This window comes from Triturus cristatus, chromosome 12, assembly GCF_964204655.1.
Source record: "Triturus cristatus chromosome 12, aTriCri1.1, whole genome shotgun sequence".
NCBI lineage: Eukaryota > Metazoa > Chordata > Amphibia > Caudata > Salamandridae > Triturus > Triturus cristatus.
Genome location: NC_140595.1, coordinates 163,251,043 through 163,273,613, shown reverse-complemented (window position 1 = coordinate 163,273,613; position 22,571 = coordinate 163,251,043). Strand labels below are relative to the sequence as shown.

The following is a 22,571-nucleotide window of genomic DNA, read 5'->3' as shown; positions in this document are numbered from 1 at the left end:
ATGCCACACACATGACATGGTTGCAGCATGCAACGCAGCCATACACGTGTCATATGTAATATTCCGTGTACCTGGCATCAGGGGACAGGTGCGGGTGTCCGTGACTGGGACATGCAAGTGACTCATGGCTCCACTAGTGTGTACGACATGCACACATGTCAAAGGAGTGCAGGGGATGTGTGGTACAATGCGCACCATCACACACGACATGTGTACACAGCTCATCGTACATGTGCTTTGCCCACACCTCAGGGGTAAAGTGCCACATCACATCCTGACACACCTGTGTCACACACAGGTGGTATTGCACAGACAATGCATTGGTGTCCACCCTTGGCAATACCTGTCCGCTCCATTCCTGTCTGTGTGCCGCCTGTCACCACTGACAGTTGTAATACGCACCGTACATACGCTCGGAGCGCGTGTATAGGGTCCCTGGGCCAATATTGCCGCTGGCGTATGCGTACGCCACAGTAGTACGGACTGTACACGCGCTTGTGCGGTCCGGATCACAATATGGGCGCTGGCGTATGCGTACGCCACAGTAGTACGGACTGTACACGCGCTTGTACGGTCCGGATCACAATATGGGCGCTGGCGTATGCGTACGCCACAGTAGTACGGACTGTACACGCGCTTGTACGGTCCGGATCACAATATGGGCGCTGGCGTATGCGTACGCCACAGTAGTACGGACTGTACACGCGCTTGTACGGTCCGGATCACAATATGGGCGCTGGCGTATGCGTACGCCACAGTAGTACGGACTGTACACGCGCTTGTACGGTCCGGATCACAATATGGGCGCTGGCGTATGCGTACGCCACAGTAGTACGGACTGTACACGCGCTTGTACGGTCCGGATCACAATATGGGCGCTGGCGTATGCGTACGCCACAGTAGTACGGACTGTACACGCGCTTGTACGGTCCGGATCACAATATGGGCGCTGGCGTATGCGTACGCCACAGTAGTACGGACTGTACACGCGCTTGTACGGTCCGTACTACTGTGGCGTACGCATACGCCAGCGCCCTTATTGTGATCCGGACCGTACAAGCGCGTGTACAGTCCGTACTACTGTGGCGTACGCATACGCCAGCGCCCATATTGTGATCCGGACCGTACAAGCGCGTGTACAGTCCGTACTACTGTGGCGTACGCATACGCCAGCGCCCATATTGTGATCCGGACCGTACAAGCGCGTGTACAGTCCGTACTACTGTGGCGTACGCATACGCCAGCGCCCATATTGTGATCCGGACCGTACAAGCGCATGTACGGTCGGTATCACTGCTTGTGGGGTGCCCTAGGGCGTGGAACGCACCGTACCTGTGTGTAAATGTATGAAAACACATAGGGGACACATGAGGGACAAGTATAAGGGCCTAAATGCCTGATGGTTGCCATGGAGACTGAGTTAAATTTTTGATTTTGAGCACCAGGTGCACAGCAGAAGTCAGTTTGAAAGAATCTACATTGTTGCAATGTGGATGTTGACTTGACATCATTATCAAAACTGAAACCATGCAAAGCCACACACTGGGGTAGGTTTGAAGGGATTGGATGAAACGTAGGATGCTAATGTGACTGACCAATCAATCTGTACTCCTATACATGAACAGGCCAGCCAGGCATATATAAGGCAGCCAGGTCCCATGAGAGAGCACTTGCCTGCACATCCATTCATCCATTACCACTGCTGCTGATAGTGATTCCTCTGGCACCATGTCCAGGACTGTGGAGAGGTCACAGCCATTCACCCAGGAGGAGAACCTTGCCCTGATAGATGTGATCCTCCCACAGTTCCAGAGCCTGTATGGTCGACCAGGGGTTCAGGTGAGTGCAGACTCCACTAGCTTAGACTGTGCCCCTTTTGTGTGACAGTGACTTCTGGCATTGTGTCCATGTGTGACAGACATGCACTGTTGTTTGGAGTGGGTCCCAGGGTGTGGAAGGCCTCATGTCACCCATGCAGAGCATGCTGTGTTTCCTGTGTGCACTCCTCACTTGCATAGTGCCTACTGTGACAATGAATGCAAGGTGCATGCCACATTCTGCCTGCATACTCCTCCTGGGGATGTTGTTTCCACAGTCCTGATGTGATCCTGTGTTCCCCCCAGTGTGACAGGTGTCAGTACCCATGGATGTGTGTTTGTTCAGTGTACCTGTGCTGTGAGTGTCCAAAGGCCGTGTTCGTCCCCTGCACATTGGTGTGTGTGTTAGTCCCCTGTCATGTGGGTGAGTGCATATGGGGAGTGTTGCACACAAGCAGCATGAGGGATGGATATGGCCTGGCCATCGGATGTGAGCAGGGAGCAGTGCTGTGTGCATGCCGTGCTGAGCCAGCCCCACACCTGTGACACCCCCGTCTACTGGCACATGGGCAGAGTGAGGTGTGTACCCGCAGTTGGCAATGCCATGTGATTGTCCTGTACCTGTGTGTGTCTGTGTACTCTGCTGAGGTAGCATCAGTGTGCTGGGGCAGGTGACTGCTGTGAGGTGCTGTACATAATCCTGGTGTAGCCTGTGAGGCACAGTGTGATCCCTGGTCAGTGAGTGTGTGGTACCCCTCATGCCACCCGTGTGCTTCCACTGGCACGTAGTGCATTTGGCCTTCCACAGTGGATAATGTCCCTATGACAAAGGTGCAATTAGTTGCATGCATACCATGGCCTGTTCATAATGAGGATTGTTCTATATGTGTGTCTCTGTGTCTTTGCTCATGTGGATTAATGTATTCTCTCTTTTGCATCCTCACAGGTAGGCGCCATTGCCAAGGGGGAGATCTGGAGGGAAGCCGTCAGTGCCGTGAGGGGTACAGAGGGTCGGAGGCGGAGCCTGTCTCAGGTGAGGAAACGCTGGCAGGACATCCGGTGCTGGACGAGGAGGATTGCACGGCTCCTGCTGGGGGACTCACCTGAGAGCCGTAAGAACCGTGGCCGCCGTCGTCTGACCCACATCCAGAAGCGTGTGCTGGCGGTGGTCTTCCCCGATATGGACAGGCGCCTACAGGAGAGGCAGCAGCAGGAAGGGGGTAGGTACATGTGTGTCAGGTGTGTGTCCCCAGCCAATGTAAGTGTGCAGTTGCATGGATACACTGCCAGGGTTTGATTGTGCAGTGCGTCAACTTCTCCACAAAGTAGCACAGTGCTGTTCTCACTCCCTCCCTTCCCCTCCTTGCAATGTGTTCCCTGGTCTGTCGCCACTCTTGCACACGGTTATTTAGGCAGGCAGTTCATGCAGGTGCCCTATGCTATCAGCATCATGTGTGGGGGTGATGTGCCACAGGTATGGGGACCTTGCGTGTGCCATGGCCAATTTCAGTCATTGTGGTGTCCATGTCACTTGGCACTGATTGTGAATCACGACATAGGGGTGTGTCTCCAAAATGTACAGCCTTCCAGCATGCATGTCCAATTGTGTGCCCTCTGACATGATGTGCCTGAGTGGGAGGCCTGCTAAGTGCAGGGACGGTTGCTTAATTTGCAGTCATGTCCATCCTGGACCATGGAGGAGTGTGGGCACTACTGTGCCCTGGGGCACCTCTTCCTAGGTATCATGTGCGTCATCCAACAATATGGCCATTCACTGTGTCTTTGCCATGGGTTGCGTAGGGTGGCATTGTACCCTGGGCTCAACTGTTAGGACCTACAGGTTGCTACATGTGTCCACTGTACAGGGGGACCCATTTTGCTTGTGCATACTCACAGTGGGCATTACCTGTGTGTGTTGTTGAGACAATCTGATGATGTTTGCCTGTCAATGATGTGTGGACATGGCCACCAGGGGCTGTGTGTTTACAGTCATGAATTAGTGGAGGCCATGTGTTTCCATCCCAGAGTAAGAGGTGTACATACTTTCTCCGTCTCAATGAGATTGTCTCAGGTGTGGGTGGTTTGTGCGTACAAGGCCTACATGTCAGAAGCTTCATCCTCCTTGCTGGGTTTAGCCTGTGTGTGATGTTTGACTGGACATACGCTCAAGGTGCAGTGACCCTGTCATGTGTGGCCTGGTTTCATGTATTGCCTTTGCAGCATGCGGCAAGAGTAAATGGATATGATTCATGCTCATCCCTTTTTGACGACGCAGTGTGGTGCAGGTGCTGTGCACATTTGTCCCCAGAGGCTGACTCCTCTCTAAAATTTCAGGTGCAGTGATTTGCTGTTGTGTCATGATCTCCATTGTGTCTCAGTGGCATGGTGGGTAGAAAAACTGTGTGTTCCATGGCCTACATGTGTACATTGTTTTGTAGGTGTTACTCCTGTTGCTTTTCAGGCTATGCAATGTGACCTATGTATATTTGACTCATGTGACATATGTGTACAGGTGTCTGATTTTCTCCTGTCTCTTCACCTTGCCCACAGCATCGCCGGGGGACACGGAAGGAGACACTAGCACGGACCGGGAGGAGAGATTGAGCACCAGTACCAGCAGTGCTGTCCTGTCTGGCACATGGAGTGGCACGGAGGCCGAAGGGAGTGAGGCGGAGGACCTGTTGACTGCCAACACAGACTATGACGCAGACGGGTCCGAGGCTGAGCTCCCAGAGGTGGCGGAGTCTGCCCCCCCAGCTGATGGCAGCCCTCCACATCCCCCCGCCACCTCAGGTTCCATCACCGGCCTCCCACATGCTCGTGGCCCTTCCCTCCGTGCTCGGTCCCCACATGTCTCCTTCCTGCCAGGCACCGCACCCCCTGCCCCTGTCACCACTGCTGCGGTGAGTGCGGAGTCTGTGGACATCCTGAGGCAGTTGCAGGTTGGTCAGACTGCGATGCTAAATGTCCTCCATGCCCACACCCAGGTGCTGACCCAGATGGAGGCATACATGGAGGGCATGTCGGCTGCGCAGTCTGACCAACGGCAGTTGCTGAGGTCCATAGACTCCACACTGACTGCAGCACTGGATCTCCTGCAGCGCTGCGTAACACCCCCTACCCCTGCCCCATCCCCAATTCCCACTCCCGTGCCTGTCCCACGCACATCCAGACGTCAGCGTGCACGCACCCCAACAGACACAGGCACCACACCACCAGGGAAGTCGAAGCGCACACCTCCTGTCACGCACACACAGGGTGAGGAAGGCACACCCACTGGGTCGGGGGGGAAACGTAGAACACGCAGCCACAGTGGGAGTCCGCATTCCACACAACCCACTCCCTCCAAATCCACTCCCCTTAGCTCTCCTGGCCAACAGTCAGTGACAGCATCATCCACTGCGAGTGTGCCCCCCAGCCCCAGGATGACACCACCCCGCAAGCGGTGGAGGCGGGACCCGGCCAGGGGAGTTGAGTCCCCCACCCTGTCCACACCCTCCCCCAGTGGCGCTGCGACCCATCCCTTTGCCCCCCCCCCCTCCTTGGGGCCTGTGGTTGGATTGGGTACGGGGGAGTCGCTGGGGGAACTTGCCGACGTGTGCAGCGCCATTCTGTCCTCCACCTTTGGCGCTGGCACCCCCCCTGTGGCAGATTCATCCCTCCCTGCACCCACAACACCTACCCTTTCCCCTCCTGTCCCTGCGGTGCCTGTTTCCACCCTCCCCCCTGATGCCCCCTCTTCTGTGGATGAAATGGACTTGTGAACTGTGCAGCCAAGCTAGGGGACACACGTCCCGATGTGTACCCCCCCCCCGGACATTGCTGCTGGGCTGGCCCATGGCCCTTGTACATAGTGGACATTTTCTCTGATATATTTTCCTGCTGAATAAAGCCTTTTCTTTTTGTTTTGCACACTGATGCTTTCCTGGACTTGCTGTTGGTGCTGGTGCTCCCTGCGTTGGGGTGGTGATAATGTGTTAGGGGTCTGTGAAATGTTGGAGTGTGCTGCTCATGGGGTGTACCCTGCCATCTGCGTGCCATCACAAAGGTCTCTGCAAATGGTATTTGGTCATGTTTGCTCTCACTGTATGGTGACATTGTCCCAAGGTGTGTTCCGTCCTCTGTGGCCCAGCCCATTTTTCCTGCAGGGTGTCTCCCAAATGCTGTGCTGTGCTGTGTCTACATTTCCTGGATGTGTGAGGGTTGCCTTTCAATATAGCCATGCTGGCTCAGCGATGTCTCCGCCTGCATCTGGGGTATCACCCTTGTAGGTCACTGAACTTGTTGATGGGGTATATTGTCCGATGTCTGGGCACTGCTGGGAGTGATAGGTACACACCCCTCCTGTGTCTGGGCACTGCTGGGAGTGATAGGCACACACCCCTCCTGTGTCTGGGCACTGCTGGGAGGACCCTGCACCCACCCCTCCTGTGTCTGGGCACTGCTGGGGGTGTTTTGCACACCCCATTCTTATAGCAGGTTCGGTGCGTACATGCACGGGTGGGGTGGGGGTTTGGTGCGTACATACACGGCTGGTGTGGTGGTTTGGTGCGTACATACACGGGTGGGCGTTTGGTGCGTACATACACGGGTGGTGGTTTGGTGCGTACATACACGGCTGGGGTGGTGGTTTGGTGCGTACATACACGGGTGGTGGTTCGGTGCGTACATACACGGCTGGGGGGGGGTTCGGGGGCGTACATACACGGGTGGGTGTTTGGTGCGTACATACACGGCTGGTGGTTCGGTGCGTACATACACGGCTGGGGGGGGGTTCGGGGGCGTACATACACGGCTGGTGGTTCGGTGCGTACATACACGGCTGGGGTGGGTGTTAGGTGCGTACATACACGGGTGGGGGTTCGGGGCGTACATACACGGCTGGGGGGGGTTCGGGGGCGTACATACACGGGTGGTGGTTCGGTGCGTACATACACGGCTGGGGTGGGTGTTAGGTGCGTACATACACGGGTGGGGGTTTGGTGCGTACATACACGGCTGGGGGGGGTTCGGGGGCGTACATACACGGGTGGTGGTTCGGTGCGTACATACACGGGTGGTGGTTCGGTGCGTACATACACGGCTGGGGTGGGGGTTTGGTGCGTACATACACGGGTGGGCGTTTGGTGCGTACATACACGGGTGGTGGTTTGGTGCGTACATACACGGCTGGGGTGGTGGTTTGGTGCGTACATACACGGGTGGTGGTTCGGTGCGTACATACACGGCTGGGGGGGGGTTTGGTGCGTACATACACGGGTGGTGGTTTGGTGCGTACATACACGGCTGGGGTGGTGGTTTGGTGCGTACATACACGGGTGGTGGTTCGGTGCGTACATACACGGCTGGGGGGGGGTTCGGTGCGTACATACACGGGTGGTGGTTCGGTGCGTACATACACGGCTGGGGTGGGGGTTTGGTGCGTACATACACGGCTGGTGTGGTGGTTTGGTGCGTACATACACGGGTGGTGGTTTGGTGCGTACATACACGGCTGGGGTGGGGGTTCGGTCCGTACATACACGGGTGGGGGTTCGGGGCGTACATACTCTGCTGGTGTGGTGGTTTGGTGCGTACATACACGGGTGGGCGTTTGGTGCGTACATACACGGGTGGTGGTTCGGTGCGTACATACACGGCTGGGGTGGGTGTTAGGTGCGTACATACACGGGTGGGGGTTCGGGGCGTACATACACGGCTGGGGGGGGTTCGGGGGCGTACATACACGGGTGGTGGTTCGGTGCGTACATACACGGCTGGGGTGGGTGTTAGGTGCGTACATACACGGGTGGGGGTTTGGTGCGTACATACACGGCTGGGGGGGGTTCGGGGGCGTACATACACGGGTGGTGGTTCGGTGCGTACATACACGGGTGGTGGTTCGGTGCGTACATACACGGCTGGGGTGGGGGTTTGGTGCGTACATACACGGGTGGGCGTTTGGTGCGTACATACACGGGTGGTGGTTTGGTGCGTACATACACGGCTGGGGTGGTGGTTTGGTGCGTACATACACGGGTGGTGGTTTGGTGCGTACATACACGGCTGGGGTGGGGGTTCGGTCCGTACATACACGGGTGGGGGTTCGGGGCGTACATACTCTGCTGGTGTGGTGGTTTGGTGCGTACATACACGGGTGGGCGTTTGGTGCGTACATACACGGGTGGTGGTTCGGTGCGTACATACACGGCTGGGGTGGGTGTTAGGTGCGTACATACACGGGTGGGGGTTCGGGGCGTACATACACGGCTGGGGTGGGGGTTTGGTGCGTACATACACGGGTGGGCGTTTGGTGCGTACATACACGGGTGGTGGTTTGGTGCGTACATACACGGCTGGGGTGGGGGTTCGGTCCGTACATACACGGGTGGGGGTTCGGGGCGTACATGCACGGGTGGCGCTTGGGTGCGTACATACACGGGTGGGGGTTCGGGGCGTACATACCAGGGTGGGGTGGGGGTTCGGGGCGTACATACACGGGTGGCGCTTGGGTGCGTACATACACGGGTGGCGGTTCGGGGCGTACATACACGGGTGGCGCTTGGGTGCGTACATACACGGGTGGGGGTACGGGCCGTACTTCCACGGGTGGGGGTACGGTCCGTACATACCCCTGCCCACGCTCTGCGTGCCTGGGTACGGGCCGTACCCATGCCTTTGGTGTGTGGGTACGGTGCGTCCCACCATTGTTGCGGGCCGTGGGGTCCGCACCGTACACAGGCCTTGGGGGCGTGGCTACGGGTCGTACCACGCGTACCCCTACATGACCCCAGCAATGCTGGTACGAGCTGTACCAAGGCCTTTCTGACGTGGGTACGGGCCGTACCGCTATTGTTGGAGTGACGTAGGGGGACGCGTGGTACGTTCCGTACCCACGCTCTTGCGGCCTGGGTAGGGTACGTACCGGTTCGCGTGACCATCCACTTCCGTTGTGGCGGACGCTTGCGTTGCTGGCCTTGCCCCCACCCCCTGGAAGTGACCAGGCCCTGATGGTCAGGTATGTCCAGGCCATGTGTGATTTGGTACCATGTGTTGGTGTTGTGTGTCCTGCCCCTGCCCCCCCCTTTGCCCCTGGTTGTTGTGCTGACCTTCTGCGGCGTCTGCGTCGGTTCCTGTACGCCAGGTGGACTGCTAGGAGGGCAGGGATGGCACGTAGGTTCGGGTCCATGTCTGTTCGTCGCGTCCAGCTGCTCCTTGCGTGTGTCGTCCTGATTTCCCGGCAGTTTTTGGCAGCCGGTAAATATTTTCCGTGCGGGATGACGTCGGTTCGAATCGTACTTCCTGGTTCGTGAAACGTAGGCTGGATGCGTACCGACGTCACGTCGGCTCCTTTCAGGATCGGAATTGTGTTTAGTTTCTGTTCGGTCGGTGTTTTGTTCGAATCGTACGGAAATGGTGTTTCCGTATGATTCGTACTTGCATTTTCGGATGGATTTCGCACCGGGTACGAGTCGGACGGAGAAAAGGCTCCGTCCGACGGTTCGTACCCGGTTTTTACCGGATCGGAATTGGCACCATAATGTAGGTGACTTAACCAGAAACAAGCAAGAGTTAGAAAAGCCATGTTTTTTTAAGGTTACGAAAGGTGGTCAAGGATTGGCAACTTCTTAGTGAGTCGGACAGCGTGTTTCAGAGCATGAAGCCCAGATAAGAAAACGAGTGACCACCCTGGCAGTTTTTGTATTAAATCTGGGGACCTTGCATAGGTTCTGGTTGCTTGAGTGAAGCAAACGGCTGGGATAATTGGATTTTAGTTGCTGCTGCATGCAGTGTGGGCCTGCTTTAGACGTGGCTTTATGCAAACTGTATGCGTTTTTCGACCAGTAGAGGTCACGAAAAAGGTTGGACATGGCTGGACATGGAGTATGATTGGGGAGATGAACTAGTAATCTGGTGCCTGAGTTCTGGATCACTTCTAGGCATTTAAGTGAGGTCTTGCCAGCCCCCAGGTAAAGAATGTTGAGGTAGTCTAACCTTGATAAAAAAATCAACGCCTGGATAACCGTGCACTTGTCAGAAAAGGGAAGCATCCAGATAATTTTCTTTAGCCGCTTTAGGACTGCATAACTGGCAGAGGCTAACTTGGAGATTTGTGTTCCAACCAGAAACCTAGGTTCTTTACCTTAGAAACCGGCACAGGAGGGGCTTAGAAGATATCAGGCAGTAGTGAGACCCACACAACTGGGGGTTCTTACCCACCACCATAACCTCGGTCTTATCACCATTTAACTACAAGGAGTTGCTGGTCATCCACGGGGAAACCTTTAGGAGACATGAGTTTAGGATGTCCATGCCTTGACCCTCAGCAGATAACAGGGAAAAGATGATCTGAGTGTTTTCAGCATAGGAAGATAAACAGAGGACACAGCCTTCAACGATGTCAGCTAGGGGACACACATAGATATTTTATAACATCAGTTTTAAAGCAGAGCTCTGGGGAACGCCAGAAAAAAATGAGACTGACAGCTAGGACCAGAATTGGTGGAGAAGACCTGAAAGGTCCGATACTACAGGAACGATGTCATCCAAGACAATGCTATATCCTCGAGACCCATGACCTCTAGTCTTTTTAGGAGTATTTTGTGAGACATGGTATCAAAAGCCTGGCTCAAGTCAAGCAGGATCAGTGCTGCCATGCCTCCTCTATCCAAGTGCAGTCTGATGTGCTCTGCAACTCCAAGCAGAGTGGATTCAGTGCTGTAACCAATCATGAATATAGACTGCGCCAAATGAAGAAGATCATGCAAATCCAGAACAGATTAGATTTGCTGGTTAACGTGCTTTCCCAAGATTTTAAAGAGCAGGGGGTGCAGCAAAATTGGCCTGTAGTTTGACCAATTAGCAGGGTCAAGACTGGGTTCCTTCAGCAGAGGCTGAATCATAGCATACTTCCACATACAGGGAATCCAACCCTCTTGCAATGAGGTCTGGATTGGGCCGGCATTAGTTCTCAATACTCTGCTAATTCTCTGTGGCAATACACAGCATCCTTAAGCCAATCATCAACTTGGGGGACCGAACGACGACCCCAATGCATCGCCACCCTCCGTTTACCCAATGGAAACCAAACGGAACCCAGTTTCTGTGGCAGAGAATTGACATCTTTAACATGTCCCAGTAATGCAGTCAGGGGAGTGTGCTCCAAGCACAAATCAGACATCTTGTCAATTGCATCCAGACTAGACTCCCAGTACTGTCGTATCCCAGGGAAATCCAATGCCAAATGGATAAAATTTGCGCAAGGGGTCAAACATCGGGCACACCATGCATCCTCACTGAGCCCCATCTAACACAGCCACTCCGGGGTTTGGTATAGTCTATGGATAAATTTAAAATGGATTAGCCGCAGCCTGTCATTTGGTGACAACACTGTTGCTTGCGTGCATCAGTACCTCCACCGCTCCTCCGAAATGGATTCCCCCAGCAGCGCATTCCACCCCAGACACGCCAATGCCACACGCACCAGAACTGTGCGCTGCATGTCAAAGTATAGTCTAGTTACCAGCTTGCGCAGGGAAGGATTACCTATGGAGCTCTCAAGACCCTACAGTGTGAGAGACGAACCTCTAAAGTATAGTCCCCTCCTCCGTCTCCCAGTGTATTTTGCGGCTCAATGAACAAACCATCCGGGAACGCTGACCCCATAGTGGTGAGTTGAAGCCGCCTCAATCTCTCCCACACACCTGCATCTCATGAGAAGGGCAGGGTGCCCAAGCAATGGAACTGAAGGGGCATAGCGTCCAAGCAAGATTGCCGACACAGTTTGTGCCACGCCCAGAGCATAGAGCCAATTGTGTCTATGCGTGCCTTTAAGAAAGTGGGTTTCTGTTGAAGTAACCCCCCCCTTTTTTTGCCTAATAGCTGATGCACTTTTCCTTGTTGTGCCCTGGGCTCTGCCAATCAGGTGCCCAGGGCCTGTCTTCCTTCCCTAAAAACTGCCTAACAGCCAAAACCCAAATTGGCAAACCCAGGCCACATGTCAGCCCCTGGTAAATGGTACCCTAGGTACCCAGGGCCTTGTGACCAGGGAAGGCCTCTAAGGGCTGCAGCACTCATTGTGCCACCCTTAGAGGCCCTGTACCCTAACACACACACACTGCTCTTGCAGGCTGAGTGTCTGGGTACAAGACAAAACAGAGTCGACATGGCGCACCTCCCTGTGTGCCATGCCCACAACCTACACTGCCCTGGCATACATCAGCCACCCCTCTAGCTGGGTGCCATATGCCAGTGGTGTGGGTACAGAGGCAGGAGCCCTGTGCCCCTTCAGTACCCAGGTCCATTCCTGGGTCCTGTAAGTGCAGTGCTGCCATCTAAGAGTACATGGTGCGGGGAGCTTGTCAAACACGAACTCCACAGCACCATAATGGCAGCACTGAAGACTGAGAAGTTTGGTATCAAACTGCTCAGCACATTAAATCCACACTGATGCCAGTGTGGGATTTAATGTACCAAGCACCACAGAGGGCATCTTAGAGAGGCCCCCTGAAACCTAAACCTACAATCCACGTCTGTTCTGAGGCTGCCTAGGCTGCCACACAGCAGACATGTTGCTGGACCCCTGGGTAGGAGAGCTCCTGCTCTCCTGGGTCTGCAACAATGCACTTCCTGGGCGAGGTGCTAAATCTCCTCGCCCAGGATGGGCAGGGGGAAGCTTCAAAGTCATGCCGCCTCTGTGAGCTTCCCCAGGCCACTGCAACCCCCCACTCTGACGGGAAGCTTGGCCGGAAACCCCAAATAAGGACAGGGGATGCGCCAGCCTGCCAACACCACCCCTCAGCTGGGGGAGGCGAGGTGAAGCACATCTCTGGGCTCTCGCCATCTTGAAGATGGGAAGCCCTACCCAATCAGGACTAGGCTACTGCCCCCATCCCACAGGAGAGAGGCAGGATAGGGGGTGTACCCACCCCAGGACAGGGAGCCATTGGTCCCTGCCCTTCACCTACCTGTAACACCCTAAATCTAGTATTTAGGGGCACCCTGAACCTTCCTTCCGAGTCCGGCACCCAAGGACCTCCCTCGACACTCCTGAAGAAGCCTGCAGCCTCAGAACCAGGTGCCTCCCCCCAACCGTGATCAACAGAGGGTAAGATTTCCCGACACCAAAAGGCACCACTGCACCCGGCGCCCCGCGGCCCCCTGTGCCCAATCCCGGGGTACCTAGCTATCCTTCAACTACCGAACTTACCTCTCGAAGTGGTGGTGGCACCTGAAGAATCTTCGTCCCCGAGCTTGCAGTCTTTTTCTAAACCGGAGATTTCCCATTGAAATCAAATGAGCGCCTGAATGCTCAAAAGCACCCTACACCCAGCCGCCCGAGTGGCCCTGACAGTGCAACCTCAACATCTATCTACTTCCCCACTTGCCCTGAGTAAGTGACCAGAAGCCCAGCTCCCACAGCCGCGTGACCTGCTAGTCAGCAACCACCAACCAAGGTCCCCCTACCACGCATAGGAAAACATTGGGCCTAACTCTCTACGTACCTGGCCGCCCTTGAGCCGCTGAGGGTGAACCAACTGTACCTACCTGACCCTGGGAGACCCCCGAGTCTATGCCCAAAACCTTAACTCTGCCAGTCGAGTACTTACCTTCAAACCGATAACTCAATTTTCTCCATAGGGTAACATTGACTGGCTTTTCCTGAAATTTCTTCAGTGTTGACTTTTCAAAACTTAAAATATTCACCAAAAATCAGCCGAGTAACGAAAACGAAAATACTCACCTGCACTTAGGTGAGCTCCCAGTGCTGGATCTTGGTGCCCCGCACTGACTCTGAAAAATACTTACAACTGTACTTACCAGTAACCCAATTTTCTCCCATAGGAAATCATTGACTGTTTTTCTGTGAAATTTCTTCTAAGTTTCAATTTCTGCAATCTTTAAATATTCTTTAAAAATCGTATAATTTCTGAAAACTTAATTACTTACCTGTTTTGGATAAAGGTCCCAGTACTGAGTCTAGGCACCCAGTCCTGGATTACAAAAGTAACAAGAACATACTGTACCTGTAACTTGAATTTTCTGCCTTATGGAATCATTGACTGTTTTCTATGAAATATTTTGTGTCAACTTTTAAAATAGCAAAATATTGTCTAAAAATCACCACAGTAATTAAGTCGACTTTCATCACTTGATTCCAAGTACTGACCCAGGACTGAATCTAGGATCCAGTCCTGGAATTCCAAAAGTAATCCTAAAAGTAATCTGTGGCAAATAACTTGAAACTTCCATTGAACTCAATGCATTATTGTGTTTAAAATTGTGTTGCCTATTGCAACCACTTGTAACTTTCTACAAAAGTCAATTGCATAGTGCAAAAGTATTTATATAAAGCATCTCATTCTGAGAAAGTATATTTTAACACCTATTGTTGGTTCTAAGAGAGTAAGGTTATATCTAACTCTAGCCTCTGCCAAACCTCTGGGGACTGTGGACTCTGTACTCTGTACACACTGTACCTATTTGGGAACAGTATATACAGAACCACTTTCTCACAGTGCCCACGGCCGATGCTGCGCTCGGTACAAAACCTTATGTAGTGGATAAGGAGCTGCATGATCATGCTCGGGGGCGGTGTGTGCCATGATCTAGGTGGAGTATGGCCAATAGTATGCTAATTGTGTCTGTGCACAGTTAAAATACTGGTCCATCTTTGGAGTAAGAATTTCCCATACGATCCTAAGCTGCTTTCTGTCCAATGCCAGAGATACCAGGCTCGACTTAAGCCGTCACCGGAAGTCCCTGGTGAGCGGAAGAGGGAGGTGGATGAACAAATACAGGAAGTAGGGCAAAATTACTATTTTTGTAATGGCCAGCCTTCCCGCCGTAGAGAGAGGGAGGCGCGTCCAGCAAGGCACCTTGCTCTCTGCCACTCCATCAGGCGTCCATAATTCGCACTCCACCTCCCGGCTCAACCATACACCCAGACATCTAATTGGTTCCTGTAGCCATCTAAGGGGAAACTCAGATTCAAATTCCACTGTAGTCTCCGTAAGCGCAAAGATCACGGATATGGCCCAGTTAATGGAAACGCCGGACAGTCCACCAAATATAGTGAATTCTCTAATCAATAGATTTATATTCAGTGCTGGCTGTTTAACATATAGGGTGACATCGTCTGCATAGATGGAAACCATCACAGCATGATGAGTGAAAGCTAGGCCCCGATGAGCATTGTGTTGTCTAAGGCGTGCTGCGTGGGGCTCCATTGCGATAATAAATAATATCGGCGAGAGTGGAAAACCTTGCCTTTTTCCCCGAGGCACTTCGACCGGTGGAGAAACTAACCCGTTTATCCACAGTTGCCCCTTAGGATCATAATAGAGGAGGCCAATGAGTTGTAGGAATTTAGGGCAAAGCCCCAGATGCGCCAGCAGTGCAAACAAGTACCGCCATTCGAGAGAATCAAACGCATTAGTAGCGTCAAGGAAGATCACAGCTGCCTCTTGCGAAGGTTCTACGGAATAGAAAATTGCAAAAAAAGTATGCACATTGTGTGTGGTGGCTCTTCCTAGTACGAATCCAGTCTGTTCCGGCCGGACAATCAAAGGAAGAAGAGGAAGGAGTTGTGACGCAATCAACTTAGCCAGAATCTTATTATCCACATAAATCATGGATAAAGGCCTATACGATTTGCAGCACTGGTGGTCCTTATTCGGCTTCAAGATTGTAACTATGAGTGCCTCGCGGAGCGTCTGGGGAGCACACCCTACTCCAGGGATTCACAATACATGTTAATCAGGTGAGGTGCCAGAACAGTGGCAAACTCCTTAGAAAACAGAGCTGTTAGGTCATACAGGCCAGGTGCTTTGTCCCTGGGAGAGCCCGAATGACTTGTATAACCTCCTCTCCTGTGAAGTACGCATCCAAAAAACATCTGTTCCCCTCTTCGAGCCAGAGGAGCTCCATTGAGTCAAAAAAGACATCAAGATCAGGCAGGACCCGTGACTGTTGCATCGTGCAGAGAGAGGTATAGGAAGGATCATTTCCTTCTGAACAGCTTCCTGCCCGACCACCAACACCCCCTCATCAGTGCAAAGCTCAGCGATGTAGTCATTAGCCCAAGGTTTTGTAAGGAGACCCGCCAACTTTTTACTCGCCCAGTCCCCCTCCCCGTATAGCCGAGCTTGCGCCTCCTTACTCAAGTAGTGTGTTTCACGCATTGCAGCCTCCTCACATTTGTCATTCCTGTGCCGTATCTCACCCAAAGTCCATATTTAGCGCGTGGCGAAGTATTCGCATTCCAGAGCTTGAATTTCTTCTTCAAGATGTTTTAATTTCCCTCTAATCACCCTCAGCACACCCGCGTGTTTTGCTATACACCCCCCGTGAATCACCGGCTTGAAAGCCTCCCATAATGTAGAGGGGGAATCCACTGTACCCACATTGCTTTCAAAATACCCTATTATCACTGCACAGATAGCCTCCTGCAACACCTGATCTCTCAGGGCCCCTGGAGGCAACCGCCACATGAATGCTCTACCCGGGCTCTCAGGCACAGACAACGCAAGAGACAGTGGGGAGTGATCCTAAAGGGTTCTTGGCAAGTGAGACGTAGCGTGAGCCAAGGTCCTACATCCTTCTATACGAGCCAATAGTCTGTGTATGACCAAGTTGGACGCGTAGGCGTAACACACATGCCCTCCTGGTTGTTCTTGTGCCTACTCCTCCAAGTATCCACTAGCCCATTATCCACTATGATGGACTGAGTCAACCAATCTGTCCCATTGCAGATCTAAAACAGCATTGAAATCCCAGCCCCATATAACCGCACCGGGGCCCATCCCATCGACCAAGCGGCAGATCTCAGAAAAAAATTCAGGATCATCCACATTGGGTCCGTAAATTGACACTAACCGTAGTGGTCACCCCTCCAATGTGCCAGCCTGCAACACATACCTTTCCTGTTGGTCTCACTTGGCCACCTGTATGCACCAGTGCAAACCTTTTTTGATAAGAATGGCAATTCCCCCTAGCATAATTCGAATAGCAGGCTATGTGCCATTCACAAACCCAACCAGCTTGCATGCACACAGCAGAGTCTGCGCCATGCCGTCTCAGGTATGCCAAAACTAATCATGCTTTGCGTTCATAAATCAGACCCGCACGTTCCATGTGGTAGACCTGAGGGACGCCATAGGGCGGGGACAGAGGCCTAGGGGTACAAATCATGCATGCCACGCGTATCCTGCACCCTTCTCAAATCTGCAAAATAGTGTTGTGTAGCCAAAGAGAGTAAAGAGTTGAGAACAGAAAAAAGAGGGAGGAGAAGCAGATACAGCAATTCAAACATCCTCAACAACCACCACCCCGCACCCACTACGGCCCGCCAATCTGGCTGTATGCTAACCCCCCCACCCTCGCAATAGCCAACAGGGGCTGACCGAGTTGAACAACAGGAAAATCATCCTAATGGGGGAATCATCAGGAACCCAGCAATCCCAGCCTCAGGGGGCTGAGTGGCCGAACAGAAAGGCGGTCCGCCACCAGTGGCTGCCGACCAGAGCGGAGGCAGAGCCTCATCACAAACAGGCAAAAATCAGATGTCAGGGAAGCCCTGCAGATGGGCCACCCCAGCATTCCCAGCCGGGCTGGAGCTTAAAACAGACAATAACTTTGCAGTTCAAGGAGCAAAAGAAGCTGCAGGATCAGTCATTATCACTTGGCGGACCAGTTTCATCCCTGTTCTGGGCCGGCTTTAAGGTAATCTTAGTCGGGGGAGCCCTTTCACATATTTCGCAGCCTCTTTTGGGTCGGTGAAATAAACAGTCTTCCCAGCGAGGAAGATACAGAGTTTAGCCAGATAAAGCAGCGAGTATTTCGCATCAGGAAAGTAAAGCCAGTTATTAAGTAGAATAGTTCTCTGTGAATTGTTTAATGCACTGCTCTCTGTTATGACATCCCAAAAGGACTTCAGAACATGAAAACCCACTTGAAAAGTATTAGAGAGGCCAGTTCTGCTCTCTTCAGAGAAGTGTATACCTTGGGCATTTGTTAGGGATCAAGGGATTTCAGACTCTAACTCTAGAAATTAAGCCTTTTTAACTGAGCTGTTCTCGCTATGATGGCCAGACAGTCTGCATAGGTGTTTACATGTTAATATTCTCCTCTTACCTGCGGAATTATCCGGTACAAAAAAACTTGACACTCTTTCAGTAGCAATGTTATTATAGATAATAAAACTTCCTGTAGCTTCCCTTTTGTGCTGCCTCCTTCTCATCTCTTAGATTTTGTGTAATAGTTTGGTAATGGGTTTATGGTGCTATGATACAAGTATTTATCTTTTTGTCTTAGCTCTGTGGAGCGAAAACAAGAATCAAAACGGACATTATGGGTATGACGTATAGCAGCGGCAGTTTCTCTTCTTGGGTGAAAGACAACGCCTCACTTGCTGGCGCAACCCTAGAAACAGGATAATTAAATGGTCATTACCACTTCATTATTCTGTGTGCCACCATTCACCGCTGCTGGAGGGTGAGGGAGGTGGCAGAGCAGATTCCTGCAGATTGCAGGATGTCTCCCAGGGCTCAGTGCGCTTGTCAGACTGGCCGGCTGTCTACAGCCGACCTGTCTGACATGTGCACTTCAGACCCAGTAATCTGAGGGCTGAGAAACAGCTGGAGGATTGCTGGCGCAGGCCCCAAGCCTTAAATAGGCTCTGGGTTATCCTGCTCCAACCAATCCTGGAGCTGCAGCTCCACGATTGGTTGGATTCGAGCTGCAAAAGAAAGGAAGTCCTTCTATTTCCTTCCTGCTTCTCATCACCTCCATGATCGGCGGGTAGATCAGCACTGGACAGAGGGCCGGCAGCCAGAGCCGGACTGGCCATAGCCGGCTCCGGGCGTTTTCTCGGTGGGCCGGAAGAGTGGGGCCGGTTTTGGACCTGTGTGGGACGTTTTTTAGGTCTCGCCTGACCCAGCGCATGCGCTGGTCTGGCGAGACTTTTTAGTAAGGGCTTCAAAAAATGCTACCATGGCCGGCCTACAGCTTGCGTGCATGTGCGCGGGCGCGCGCTTGCGCTTATGAGCAGAGGCGTCATATGGCTTTCCTCGTCATGCTCATTAAGCGCATCGCTCGCCGCGCTTGATCGCTATCGCGATCACTTTCCCTTTCGCGGCCGCGCGGACTACTCTTTGCCTCTTATCCTCCTGTCTTTGCCATTTTCTTTCTTCTTGGCCTCTCTCTTTGACTACTCCTTTTTTTCAATTCCCTTTAATTTCTGTTTTATACATCTTTGTTATTGTTTCCATCCCTCTTTTCTGCCTTCTGTCGTTTATTCCTTCTGTCACCAGCACTCTTTCTCCAACCTGTTTCTTGTATATTTTCTCTATTATTTTAATTTATTGTGTTTCCTTTCTCCATATTACATTTCATCTTCTCCTTACAAATATTACCTTTCTCCCCTCACCTTTCATCTTTACTTTTTTCTTCTATCCTCGCTCTTTTTCTCCAGTTTTCAGCACTCTCGCCTGTCTCTCTTCTACCTTGTCCTTTCTTCTCCCATTTCCCCCCTTCGCGTTCTCTCGCCTTGCCGTTTTCTTTTCTCTCTCCCCACAACCCCCACCTCTCCCTTCACTCGCTCTCCCTCCTCTCATTCCCCACTCCCCACCCCTCCTTCACGCCCCTTTGGAGTGAGGGAAGCAGACGTTCCTTTGCCTGTATTCTGGCGTGGATTCTCCTGTCCCCCTCCCGCATTATATTCCATATTCAGAGGTAAGTGTCGCTCTGACTTGTTATATATTTATTCGGGGCTTCCGTGTGTGCTGAGGGTTTTATGTTCATTGCCTGCTGCGTAACGTCTGGCCATTGCTAGCACACTTCTAAAAAAAAAACAAAAAAACTGTGCTCTTGTAATGCTCCGCTCAGGGCAGAGTTTGCGGCCGGACGTTATTTTATTTATTGTTACACTATTTTTATGGCCCTGACAGACGTGCCAAATGGCAACAGAACGCTGTAACAAGCACTTCCTTGTGCCTCTCTCTGCAGCGCTGTAATTAACAGTAGGTAAAGTTGCAGCCTTGAAAGTAATGTGTTTGCCTCCCTGGGAAGGAGGAAAGGCAGAGCTGCATCTGCGGTGTGTCAATCTCGTGACCTGCTGGTTTTTCAAGAGCGCTGCAACAGACGCCTTAGCCCGCTAGGCTAGCGTGAGAATGTTTTAATCCCTGCTAGTTACTGTATGTATAATTTGGTGACACAGTTGTTAGAGCATACAGAAATTAATGTGTTGTTTTGTAAAAGCGCAGTAAGCAAACCGGATGTGTAAGAATGTAGGTTAAACATAATACGCTGAAACACACACCATGGACGTGTAAACATACTCACTTTTGTCTTCTGCGGACGCATGTGTTTAAGAGAATGGCAGGCGGAGTAGCTCTTGAAATGGTTACTTTTTTTGGGTTTACATTTCTGCAATTGTGAAAGTACGCAGAGTTGGCTTAGAATGTGAAACAGTGACCGCTGTCCTAGTATCCTGGAGGAGCTGATGAGTTAGAAGGCACCAGCGACATGTGTTCGCACCATCCAGTGGAGGGTGGGGGAGCAGGAGTGCCTTTCAAGGGCCTGCAGAGGCCGCAGGAGGAACAACAAGCATTGGCATAGCCAATAGGTCTCGCCTTTGGGACCTTATAAGTGTTTAGCCATGCAACAGTTCATGTTGTTGCATGAAGGATATTGTGCTGCATAACTAAATACTTATAAGGCCCCAAAGGCGAGACCTATTGGCTATACCAATGCTTGTATTACTGGTGGCCGGTTTTGCAGCAGTGCTGCAATATTGGCCACCTGTAACAAAAGCGCAGCAGCAGTGTTTCCCACCAGCACCCCCATCCCCCCGTCCAAATTAATTGCCAGGGCTTGTTTGCGGTCCCAGTCCGGCCCTGCCGGTGGCCAGCAGCATTTATGGTGAGTGCTCCATTGCCATTTATTAATGTTGCCGGCCACCACTGATGTTTAGTCTTAATGGACCCAATAGATAACATTCAGTGGTAACAGCTAGGTGGGTCTTTTGTGTGAGGCAATCCGGCACTGCCTGGTGCATATTTGTTTGTATGTTTACTGACAGTCTGATGCCTGGGGATATTTCAAAATATGAAGAATCATTAGGAAGGTAAAGTTGGTATGAAAAATCGATTACTAAAGGTAAGTACTTGGTCTTTTGTCGTGTGGTTCCCTCTATGCTTCCTGTGCAAATGGCCATATGTAAATAAATTGATGTAGTGTTGTTGGTCAATTCCAGAGTTCAGGTTTGTGCACTTATCTATAGTTTATTTTTTACCCTGCAAAAAGTGGAGACTGTGCTTAGGAAAATCAGTGTGCCACAAGAGAAAGTATAACTCTTCTGTTCAAAAAGGAATTTGATTTCTTCAAAAGTAGGAAAATAACATATTCCAAAATTTATGTCAGTGTTATCCCTTCACATACCCTTCCACTTGTCAAGTCAAGTCAAAATATCTGTATTCAGCACATATAAACAAAAACAAAATTATAAGACTAATAAATAAGAAATCTGAAATTACATAAGTTCAATTTATCGAATAGCAGCAACCCCCACCCTTGATGCACCCATGCCGATATGCCAATACAACAAATAAACAGGGAGCCAATGCCTTTTCTGAAAAAGGTTAGCACACAGTCTTAACCTTCTATAGATCCTCCTCGATCTTACAGCAGCTTTTAAGGAGGCACAAACCCCTTGACACACTTCATACGTTTTTAGTAGAAAGAGGTGAAACAATGCATCCTTACTCTTCCTAAAGTGTAAGGGGTCTATTATGATGTAGGGCGGATCGCCACCGCCAGCAAGGCGGTGGGGATCTGCCCTACATCATACCCCACTCGCCTCCCATTTCCCCCCACCATATTATGATGGCGGGGGGACCGAGGCAGACGGAAAGACCGTCCAATGCTTTTCCGCCTGGTCGACTGGGCGGAAAAGGGTTGCATATGGTGGCGGTGTCTGCTAGACACCGCCAGCCGTATTAGGATGCCAGCGGGAAGCAGCCTTTCCATTTCAGCGTTGCAGCCACAGAAAGGCATGCGGATTCCTGAGTTGGGGGCCCGTTGCGGGCCCCCTGGATGTTGAGGCTGTGGGGGGGGGGGGCACATGGCATTTGCATGGACTACGTGGCAGGCACCGCGGAGTGACTGCCACATTGTGCATGCAAATGCACACTGTGCAGCCACAGCATTGTGGCGGGCGGTGTTGTGAGCACCGCCCACCACAATGCTGGAAATTGAAGATGCCACCGCCAAGGTGGCAGTGGCATCCTAATTGCCGGTGCGGGACCGCCGCACCACTGGCAGCCGGTCCCAGCACCGCTAGGGTGGCGGGCGGACTGAAGTCCGCCCGCCATCCTAATCGGCCCCTAAGTGTTTTAAAATCTTTTTTTTCAAAGCTTTAAAATATAATCTGAAGAAGGTACAGAAAAACATAAAGCGCATCAAGTAATGCCCTGAATGATTGTCACAGGGACAGACTGTCTCTGAAGGCACCGCCTGTGTGCCTAACCCCGCAAAACTGAGAAGCCACACTACAGTGCCAGCCCTGAAATGGAGGAGACCCTTCCCACCGTGACAAGGGTAAGGTGAGATAAAAATAACATTTTTAGATTAATTGAAATCGTGATACAACTTAATTGTCTTTTTATTAGTTTCACTAACAAGTTTCTGGGAGTGGCAATAATCAAAAAGAACAATTTGGTCTTTTTCAAATCAGATTTCCTGATTCTGTGCGGGAACATTTTACAAATTAATAAG

The 22,571-nt window shown here is 51.8% G+C and overlaps 1 protein-coding gene across 7 annotated transcripts in view; it reads left to right on the top strand.

Annotated features, from left to right (window-relative positions):
• The window catches only part of LRRC71 (leucine rich repeat containing 71), a 382,267-nt gene that overhangs the window by 266,357 nt on the left and 93,339 nt on the right, over nt 1-22,571 (top strand). The window lies entirely within an intron of this gene.